Below are 12,069 nucleotides of genomic sequence, written 5' to 3'. Positions count from 1 at the left end.
TCTTGAGGCAAAAGACTTCCTGTTAGTTCTATGTTGTGCTGTGCTGTCCCCTCATGAGAGAAAGCACCCTGGATTTTTTTTCTCTTTTTTATAAATCTCCTCTCCAATGCTTTCTCTCTCTTGCTCTCTTATGCACACAAAATCTTCTTAATTCTGTCTTTAAATATATTAACAATCCACTCAGAGTTAATCTCCCCCCTCTGCTTGTCCAAAGGTTATTATATTCTCATTTGACTTCTAAAACACATATATGGTACACGTGGTCAAACTTTCCATTTAATAAATGATTTGCTCACTATTATCTTACAGTTTATATACTAAACTGTTAATTGAAGTAATGGATTAATTGATAATGAAAATTATCATCATGTGGAGCTCGTTGCTTAAGAACATTTAGTAGGCAGGACAGTGGCTGGTGCCGTCAAAAGCATGTTGGTTTGGTTTGTTTTTTTCACAGCCCAGATGTTTTCCATCTGGGCATTAGTGGGTCAGAATATAATTAAAAGGTCAGAGGTAATGTTTGCTGGGCTTCACGTCACTATACCATAACAATCTGACAGCTTCTGGTTTTGTAGTGATCATAGGTGTAAAGACAACCCTGTATTGTCACTGGTGAATTGGTCTTGCACAGCCTGTGTGTATGGAACATGCTGAAACTGTGATACTCTGTCTTTCTCCGCTTCTGTGCTCATTCCTGATGTGACATGGCAGCCAGAAAGCCTAAGTGTCTCCCCTGAGTGTGGTACATACTTGGGTCAATATGCACATAAAGCCACAGATCCATACGGTCACACACACATCACTATAGGGTGATTCAGGGGCCAGTCCAACACCTTCCTCAATTATGTTGATAAAGTGTCAAAATGTCATGAATCACACAGACAGACATGCACACCACAGGCAAAGTGACAGAAACCCTCAGTCACAACACAGATGAAGTGATAGAGAATTCCTTCAGAGTGGGAAAATGAAGGGTATGAACATATGGCCATGTCATCTTGATACTGCATGTTTGCTCGCTGACCAGGCGAACAAGAGGCGCTCCCATGGTGCACTGTGGGTATTGTGCCGTCTCGGCTGGTGGGTTGTGCTCCAGCACACATGCAGCAGCAGGAGGGAGCTCCGATAACGGCCAGTTTCTGTCGAAAGGAGGATGGCCCATCACGGAGGCCTCAGGCAGGTTGTGTGGGGATTGGGCTGTATGATGTTCAGCCAGGAGGTATGCAGAGGAGCGATATAATGCATCCTCTGAGTGTGTATGCATGTGGGCTTTGTGAGTGCTGGGAGGAAAGACCTGTAAAAACTCATACTAGTCATTTTCGAAACAGCACATTCATCCACATGCCATCTTTTGTGCCGATTTTTCTTTGTGACCCATATTCAGAGCAAATACAAACACTTAGCAAGTGACATAGCTGCCGTAAATCACTTTCTAAAAATCATATTGCGTTTTCCCTGTATGTTTACCAAAATCCATAAACATGAAACAATGAAAAAAACATAAAAGATAATTTCATTTGTCGCAGAAAAGAGCTGTGGTAAAAAGAGCTGCTGTGATTGTTGTTTTATATGGAACATTCACTCACAGTGCCAGATAGTAAATATTATACTGTACATTTCCCTCAAAACTCTCATAAAATATTGAGAAGCTTGAAATGTACTCAGGAAATGAGGTCATGATAAATGAATGCAAAGCAGGAAAACTGTGGATTGTTCCCTAAAAGCACTTAGTCACAAGTATACTGATCTCTTTCATACTGTAAGTAGATCAGTTATTATTTGTTTAGCTAGGGAAAGATTGGAAGCCTTCAAGTGTGTGCCCTGTCTTTGGACTGCAGAGTACACAGTTTGTCCGTGACCACGCTGAGGTCTTCGGTTGCATTTATGACACATTCCTTGCTTGAATTGTCTTCCACCCAGCTGTAATCATTAATAATAACGATTGCTATGAGCATGGAGGGCGTTCATCACCACTCTCATACCTGCAGCTTCCAAGGTGGAATTAAAATGATCCACTCCAATTCTCATTTCTTGTTTCTGTTAAATGTTCCTCCATCCTCTGAGAGATTCAGATGATAGGACTCTTTCTGTCTGGTGTGGCCTTTCCTCCTTTTAAGCCAAACTCTGGGAGATTTCTTTGAATCTTTTTAGGAGGCTCCATAAATGTAGAGGATCAGCTTACATGGTCCACTATTAAACCTGGAGGGTATTTGATACAGATGTGACTTTCAGTCTTCAGAAAATGAGATTTCAGCTTAGCTTTGTGTATATGGTCCAAGTGCAAGGAAATTACTTTTTGAAAGGGCTTGTCTGTTTTTTTTTTTTCTTTCTTTCTTTCTTTTTTCCTCTCCAGGATCTTTTCCTCTTCTGCAACCTCTGCTAGCTTCTGGTGCTGGGTTGTTTTGTATGGCAGAGAATTTGCAGTGGCGATTTTAAAATGAATTTAGGTTTTTATGCAAAATGTAGCCCAGCTATGAATTAGTGTCTTGCTGCTGTGTAGTCCCATGGCAGCAAAGTGAGTGAATGTTGTTGTCGAGCTTTTCTCAGGGGCCCTGCTTAAGCGCACTAGATAGAGGTTAGAGGAAGCATGGGGAATTGTGCAAATCCCTGCAAGTCATTGCATGTCCTCTGGTCTTTAATTGATGCCGCAGTTAGAAATGTGCGTTATGCTACTTTCTAATGACTCAAGCAATCACAAAATGCCACTTCTGGACATTTATGTGAAGTTCTTGCTTTTGTTTTGTATAATTTTAAAAAAGGTCAGAAAAGTAAAGGAAAGTGAATTTAGCCATGTTCCAATTCCCCATAGGAGCTCTGACTTGTACTAACTCTCACAATGAATTGTTGTTCAAGTGTAAGTGTGAAAATAATGCCTCCACCAAGGACATCGCATTTATACTGTAGCTAGTGTTTGAGACAGTATTTACATAATCTAAGACAGCATCAGCTTTCTGCTGTTGCCAGTCACCTAAGTGTGTCTTCCTAATTACCTCTAAGGTTGTGCTGCTTGTTGCAAAGCTGTAAACTCCATCTTGAAAGCAGTGGGGTGTCATTTAACATCAGCAATCACAAGATTCACTCAGAAACTGATCGACCATCTGAAAAATATTAGAAAAAGAATTTATTTTTCCTTTTTAAAAACAAAGTGAACACTAATATGTGGTCAAGCAGGCAAAAGTTATTGTGGTCTTTTTTCCAAATACTTCTTATTCTAAGCCAAGCAGCTGTGTTGCTCACCACACCAAAGATTCAATTCATATTTACACACAGAGAAATTAACTTCCATTGTTGCAGAATATAACTTATAACTAGCATTTTTAGACCAAATTGTTGTTTGGTGGATACATTTTATGAGATTCTGGTAAAGTCATGAGTAAAACCTCCACGTCAACTTTTCCTGGTTTTAGTTGTTTTGTTTTTTGACTTGGCACTGCGGAAAAAGTAAAAGAGCTCTCTGACAGGTTTTGAGTCATACTTCCAATGTGTTTTGTATGAATCAGTGGTACGTCTAATCAATGTCGTCTCCTGCTGTATGTGAAGTGACAAATCAGTCCTGGCACTACACTCAAATAGCTTTTAAGCTTTGATTTTTTTTGCATTTCTCATCTTGTTGCCAAGACTCTCTGGTCAGCTATGGTGCTTTTTCTATTCTACCATCATTTCACCATCATCATCATGTAGGTACAAATATTATGTAGTGTCAAAACCTAACACAACAAAAACACACTGCTGGAAAAAAGCAGGAAAGCACAAGGCCTCTCCTCCTCTAACCAAAGGTTTGTGAGGTTATTAAGCTGATTTGTTAGCTTATCATGTTGCTACCCTGAATTGACAGAACTTCACCTCCAAGTTTAGTTTTGTTGTTGTTGTGTTTGTTGTTGCTGTGTATGATGTGGTGCCGTAAAGTGTTAGGCAGTACTTGCGAGAGATGTTGCGACGGGATGCCAGAGTCCCATTGTCTAAATCATAAGCCTGAGCCTGAGAGTTGGGTTAGCAGTGTCAGATAAATCAAATGATCTTAAAATCTTTTTGTACAGATATATTCAGAATTTGAAAAGGCCCAGAGAAATGTCAGAAGACCCAGCTCAATTAAATATTTAACAGCTGTTGATAGTATATCTTTTCATCGCTGAACAACAAAGCCTCCGAGCGCTGTCACCTATGATGGTGCTTCACTCCGAAGCCTCAGCTGGGAGAGCAGCCGTCAGTCGAAGTGATACTGTACCATGGTCCATGTAAATTTTGCATGAGAGTTTAGGGAAAGGCTTTCAATATGAATTCATATGATTATCTGCTATGCTACTGATGTGAAACTCCACTTTTTGGCCTAAACAAATTAATAAAGCTTGTCTCATCATGGTCGTAGGCATTGTCACAGCAAAGACACCATGCTCTCAGAAAGCCCTGTCTTTTGTGTTTGTGAATAAAGATGATGCATTGTTACAAAAATCCTCTCTAGGAATTAAGTCGTTATTTGTACAAAGCCTAATAGCTTTTCACCTCAAGAGCAACCGTGTCTTTCACAGTGATTGATGACTTCACTGTCGATTTGGACCAAGATAATTAGTGAGAAAAACAATGCAGGGATTCTCAGCACTGAGATCAATTCCTCTCTCAGTCAGACCCACTGGCTCAGGATTGTTTCTGTCTCCTTTTTTCTTTTCTGCATTGTTGACTAAATAAAACATCTCTTCAGGACTGCAGGCTGGAAAGACTGCGGAACGTCTTGTGAGCAGCAGTGACTTTTTTTTTTGTGTCCTATGACAGGTTTTAACTTCGATCACAAAGTCAGACAATAACAAAGAATGACTCTCAAGTTAAACAAGGAGATGGAAGAATTAGCTACACTTAACATTAAACTGTATTGTTCACAATCAGAGATGTTATTAGTGGCTGCTCTCCTCAACTTTATCTGAGAAAGAAAAATCTGTACCTAAGAAGCTGCATGAATGGCCACTGATTAAAGCAAAGATTAAATAGGGGATATAATTCTGTGCTCCTGTAAAGCAGTTACATTTTGTGTTGTTAATCATGTGTTTAAAGATTTTGCACTTTACTGTAACATTTTAAGCAAGGAAATATCCAAGCCTCCTTTGGGCTCCATCTTTTATACCGAGTAGTACATCAAGAACTTTCTGCTTCACGTATAATAAGGCTTTTATAGCTCAAGCTACTGTACCAAGCCAACCCTTTTGATAGATTTAGTAATGTGCTGCGGCAAATTAAAACCAGAAAGTGAAGCATGTTAGAAACCATCCAAGGCAATAAGTTAAGCTCGGCTCAGCTCATTCTGGCATTAATGCAAAAATGTTTAACAGCAACATTAAACTGCAAATCTCTGTGGCAAGAGGCTTTTGTTATGGCTTCCCAAATCAAATCACACACACCTGGACGTCTGGCTCCTTGTGTCTCAGACAGTGATTCACAGTTCTCTGACTTGTCGACCCGGTGTGCTCTCAAGCAGAGGTAACATTTGATAAAATCAACTCTTTGATAAAGCTTTAATCACAGAGAGGCAGCATTGACCCTCCTCTGATCCTCATATATTTCTTGTTATTACTTAATGCACTTTCTTTTCTTTTTTTTAATGTGCAGTAATATTATACTTTAAATTCCTGTTTAGACTGTTTGAACTGCTCTCTGCCTTTGTAGTCTGCTTTCATGTTGAGTAAAACATATTAAAGCCATGTAGAGGTCTGAAACACAAACTAACCTCCTGACCTGAGCATTTTCTCCATTTCCCAGAAATGCTGTAAATCCTTGCCAACCTTGCAAGGGCTCATCTCCAGTTTCTGCTTATTTGTTGAAAGCCTCACTGCTTTCTACCTTTTCCAGAGAGACTTTAGTGTACATTAAAAGAAATTAACATAACTGTTCACAATCTTTTTGTTAACCAAAAGATTTTAAAATTATGTCCTCGCATTTGTTTGTGTTTGCAAACTAAGATTTACTAATTAGCTAATAGGGATGTTTATAGCTTTACAGGTATTAATCATAATCCAAAGAAATTTTAAACTGGTCCTAGAGGAAATACCAAAGTGATTATGATTAATCCTGAGGCATGTCTACCAGAACCCACGGCAATCCATCCAATAATTTAGATATTTCACTCAAACCACAAATGTTAACATGGTGCTGGTAGAATTTCCTTCCATAATACTACTCTGCTAACGTGGCTAAAACTGCAACCACTGCTAAAATTGCTTAGACTGCATCTAGAACTAAAGTTGCAACTTATTGAAATAAACCTGAAAGCTACTGTATATGTAAAATCTAATGAAAACCCTCAAGAAGTATTTACCATAGTGCTAGTCTGCTCAAATAAAAACTACGTATCACCTGCACTCGTGTTTCTGCTAATAGTGAAGGTTTTGCATATCTGAGTCCCCTGCTTTGATCCTTCTTTTTTCTTTTCATAAATGCATCAGCCTTCTGTGTCTAAACTGGAGACGAGCAGTTGAGATAGGAAGATGGTATCCAGTTCTCTGACACAAACATTAATGTCCATTGAGGCTTTAAAGGAAGTCCTCCACCAGGCCTTCTACAGCAACAACAACTGGCGGCACATCACAGGACTATTCATATGATGTTTATATTTAAGGCTTTTAGAGACATACTTACTCAAAGGAACTTAAAATGAGGCTGTATATAACACAGCCACATGATGCTCAGTTGCTGTGGGGACTAGATCTCTCAAACTTCTTCTGTAACCACAACACTGCCACTGTTCTGGTATTTCCTTGACAGATTTATGGATAACAGTCACTTATACAAGACATTTTCACCCACTGCGAATCCTAAACACTCAAAGTGGGCAGTGCACAGAATTTTTGATAATATAAAACAAAGGAAAGCCTCCTTTTGTGTGAAGCATCACATCAGTCAAACATTTCTGTTTATTCACTGTTTTCTAAATGACATCCATGAACAACAATTGGTAAATCATAGTCAAATAGTCAACTTGAAAGGTAGAGTTTCCTTCAACACTTTAAAAAAGCTTAACATGAGCAAAAGTCTGTTTTTATATATCAGCTGCATATAGTAGCAACTTTATAAAGAGCGAGTAGTTAATTGTATTATTTTGTTTGCTTACAGGTTACATTATAAAAAAATACCAAGATAAACATTAGACCTCATTGATTTTAGGGTCCCCAAAATTAGGTTTACATTATGTTTCCAAATGTCTTAAATATTTTTTCTAGCCTGCCCAGTCATTAGTGCTCAGTATAAAATGTGTTTATACATAATTTTTAATAAAAGCAAGTTGGAAAAGGGTTAAGTGTTTAGAAAAAAACAGTTTTCTCATCCCTGCTGGTTTCACTGAGATAACCTATACGTGGTAGTGGAAAGGTTTCCTTAATATTCCCTTTGCCTTGTGGTGGCTCATGTATGTTCAGTGTTCTTCACCTGACAACTCACATGAGCTTTGAGAGATGAGGTGAGGGGGTGGGACAACCGCTGTATCCCTACTGTACATATTGTTCCTTTAGGATAATAATGGTAACATAATATTTCTATCTAGTATTACAAAAAACACGTCCTGTACTTAAAAGTAGCAACACCACCGTGTTCAAATACTCTGCTGGAAGTACAAGTTCTTCATTAAAGCACAAAACCTCCAGAATGGTACAAATATATTACCAGAACAGAGACACAATAGAGTGAAATCTGTGCCAAAGTTTCTTCTTTCTGTTTCTGAAAGTGTTGTTAATTAGAGACAGAATAGTAATAAGCCCTTTAATCATAAACCATGATAAGAGACATTTCACATGATTGCACAAAGTGATTAGATAGCTACCCTGTGTGTGTGTGTCTTGCTGCATAAAATCAGGTGACCTCGAGATTTGAGTGGCGCTCTTGGGAGCACACTCTTCATGACTGATGAGCCGACCTCTGACCTGAGAGTGTAAGAGGACATCACAGGATCCTCCTACTTTATAGTGGCTGCTCTTTCTGTTGTAAACTATTGAACTAATCCAGCACATATAAAGCCCTTATCTTATCCCCAGGCTCTAGTTAGTCTGTAAATCACATTATGTTCTGTTTTTTTTTTTTTTTTTTATTTGGTTCTGGTCTATTTATAAAAAACAAATATCTTATAAGCATAGTATTTGCACATTGTTGGAACTGCTAGGGTCTCTGAGCAGATACCCTTTAGTTTAATTAGAGTGGTTAGAAAGAATTATTCTGTGTAAGTGGCTAAATTGAGAAATCTCAAAGCAACTTTGATAACAACTGATGAAGCGTCCAAGTCAAGTGAGTGTGTGTCTAGGTTGCTTTTTTCAGTGTTATTTCTCTGCAATGATTTTTTCCACTACTCTAGAGGGAGGATGTTAAGCTACAGAGATTGGAAGATACTGCAACTCAACAGCCTAAAGCACATGTGATGAAACACCAGACTGTATAGATGACAAGAATAATGCATGACCATTGATTCACAAGAATCGATAACATTGAATCGATGGTGTGAGGGCGTGTTTCACCTGTGCATAGTGTACTCTACATACAGCTCTGGAAAAAAAGAGACCACTGCATTCATTCCATACCAGTGTCTGTTAAAGTCCTACACCAGCACATCTAATTCTGCTTCTGAATCCTGTTTGATTTTTTTTTTTTTTTTTTTTTTTTTGCTGAAGTGGAGTGTGAAAAACTGGTGGCGAGCATGCTAAAACACACAAACACACAAGCAGTGACTGCAAATCTGGGTTATTCAGTCAAATACTGATTTCCAAATAGGATGAAAACAATATCACCAATATCTTTGTTTACAAGTAAAGAGATTTCTTAGTATAGAGTTTTTTTAATCATTCAAATTCTGCAAACGCTGCGTCATTTCTGTGTTGTCATTTCCTTAAAGTGCGCTGTCACTAACTAGCAATAGTTGTATTCTGAAATATTTTGAGTAGTCCACAAAAATCTAATTTCTGCTTCTTTCTAGTTTCGAGTGCGTTCAAATATACCAGTATCCTTACCATACCAACTCCTTTAATCTGAGTAGGAAATGTGTTTTTAATGCTGCAGTAAACAACTACAGAAATGCTCCTGTTTGGATTGTAGGTGTCTGTTAAAACTGAAACAGGTAAACCTCAAACATAGTTTCAGTCAACAGTTTAACCACTCTTCTAATTCAGTGCACAAGGTGCATTAAACTACAGGTTACCATAGCAACAGTGCTTCTACTCCATGCCATGTTACCAGTTAATTCTCACTGGTGACACTGGTGACACTGGCACACTTACGATGGGTTAAAACCAGCTGCAAAATAAAAAGTACATGTAGAAAAAAACAGGCATTTTAATTAAAAGGAGCGACGCCACAGTGTTCAAATACTCTGCTAAGAGTACAAGTTCAGCATTAAAGCACAAAAGCATTAGTAGGTAAAAAACCTGTCAGGTGAGTGTTTCCGGTCACAGTTGATTTGCATGGCAGTTCCTTTGAAACTTGGCATGGACTATGCCTTCCATAATTCCTATTTTTACTAAGCTTTGTGATTGTCTTATTAAATAATTTGTACTGCTGGGAATGTTTTTACAACCAGAAGTGACAAGGGAAAATTAACTGATCTGCATAATTCGTCTGCATCAGTATAATGCCATAAACACACAAGTGTCTCACATCAAATGTGCATGTCACTTCAATTTAGCAAAAGATGCACCAATTAAAACTGACAGGGCAATAATAAGTACTAAGAAGTTTATGCTAAGGTTATCACACGTGAATTTACAGGAAATATAATCAAATGAAACTGTGTTTCTAAGAGCTAAGCTGAACTTCAGCCCCACTTTTACGTAACTTTATAAACAAGACACGTTTTAATGCTGCCTTCTGTGCTGACACAGTGTAAACTGAATTCTGGCAGTGAGACTAGTCAGATCACTTTTAAAGTTCATGTTGTGTATCAGAGAGGAGAAACTTTGGTTTCATTTCACTGCAGTAAAAATGTGTTTGTCCTTGTTGACTACACAAATATAAATATCCTGTCAGCCCGTGTGGTCAGAAAAGAATAAACACCAGCATATTAGCATTTGAGGTTGAGGTGGATTTCAATTATAATTGCTTAATGCTTGATATTTTTTATGATGAGCATAATTCCAAAATATTAATCTGCCACGTAAATATAAATGTAGCTAGTCAAATAAAGGCAGTGGTCTATAAAGTACAAAAACTCCCTTATAAAAATAGAGACATATATCATAACTGAAAATGGTAATACTGAGTTTAAGAACCTCAAAACTACTGTTTCCTGAGGACAGAAAAAGCTAGTACTGTGGAAAGCTAGAAACAGGCTTATGGTTTAATTTTTATTTTTTATGTTTTGCAACAGGATGTGCAACAATGTAAGCACAGTAAAACACTAGAGTAGAGAAGGTAGAAGTTCATTTGTTCAGATTTTTACTAAGCTAACAGTATTTTGGATTTATTTTATAACTTATAAATACTTATCATAGGCTTAGGACAGTTTTCTTTTTTTTTGCAGTACACAAGTACTGTCGTCAGCTGGAAGCTCAAAGTTTACCAACAGAAGCATGTTATGTACTGAAGCATCCAGTACTGTAGGAGCTCACCAAACTCCTGCCACCACAGCTTTTCCAACTCCCAAAGGAAAGAAACATAGAACAAAGGACTAGTAGCTATCAATAACAACCATTGTAGAGCTTTCCTGCACTGACACTCTACATTTGTCCTGACGCTGCATTCCTAAATTACTTTAAAATGTTGCTCTTGGTAGTTGTCCTGAAGTAACGTAGACAAAGCTGTCAAATCTTCCAAGCAGGAATTATGAATTTAAAGGTAATTGGTGAGATGAGCTATTTAATTTTGATAAGCTCAAAGGAAAAGAACAGAGAGAACAGGAAAGAACACAGAGTACAGGAAAAACTAATTAAACTTTATTAAAATGGCATCATGATGATTCTGTAAATATAAAACATGTTATTAAAAATCCTAGATGTGCAAAAATTAATACTTTGTACTTAGAACAGTTATATTTTTCAAAGGTTTAGTTAAAAGTTGAAGAGCACCAACAGACACTGTAGTCTTAGGTCATTCAAGCAATCCTGTGGTTAATCAATTCACTGTACAGTATATTCTAATCACATACTGCCAATTGCAGTTGCAATGCAATGCAAGTCTAGAATCCAGTATTCCCAATGAGGAAGACAGATGGCAAGCTGGTATATCCCCAAACAGACCTGCAAAACGACATTTGTTGAGAAATGTCACAAACAGAGACACAATATAAGCTCCGTGTAGTATCTCAGCAAATATGAGTCACCTTTGTCCTTCCATTGTGCTGAGACAATATTTGAATTATCAACATTTATGTGAACACGGTAGAGTTCAGGGGTCCTCTCACCTCTTTAATGAATCAGCTGTGGAGCGTCTTGAGATTCCCCTACAGGGTTGAGAGAATCATAAATAAAAATGTAGTTGCAAATGTATTATCCTGTTTATCATGTATATGATAAATGTTCTGTGAGCGCTCACCATCAGAACTAGATATCAGCACTGAGCTTCCCTTCAATCTCAATTCACAGCTCAGAATACATTTGCTTTCATCCAATTCATAAGACTGCATGAGGTGTTTCTCAGAATTTATGCCAGGAATTTAAATTTCTTCTTGCATTTGCTCCCCCAGAAAGGAGAAGGAGAAACTGCATTCTCCACAATCCAAACCTTTGATATCGGGGACCTCACAGCTCGTAGCAAGAGATAAAATCTCTTCAACAATCACAGAAGGTTCATGTCACGTCTCTTATAAGCATCGTTGCTCTCACTTGCATCTTTTCCTTGCATCATGACAGCAAACATTTATTTATTGAACCAAATATTTAAGATAAACTATGAGTATATTGCATCAAATTATATTTCATTCTGACAGACAGGTATTTTTAATGTTATTAAATATGAATGATGAACAACTTCCAGGTCAAGCAGGGATTGGGAAATTATCATATAAGACATTTGAAATGCACCTAGAGTTCATATTTGTGTCTTTTTCAGCCTATACTTTTTGTAGATGTGATTTCTAGAATCTCTACGAGACGGTCATGCAAACCGCTTCAGAAC

Source organism: Anabas testudineus, chromosome 6 (assembly GCF_900324465.2).
Source record: "Anabas testudineus chromosome 6, fAnaTes1.2, whole genome shotgun sequence".
NCBI lineage: Eukaryota > Metazoa > Chordata > Actinopteri > Anabantiformes > Anabantidae > Anabas > Anabas testudineus.
Note: the sequence above shows the minus strand (reverse complement) of the source record.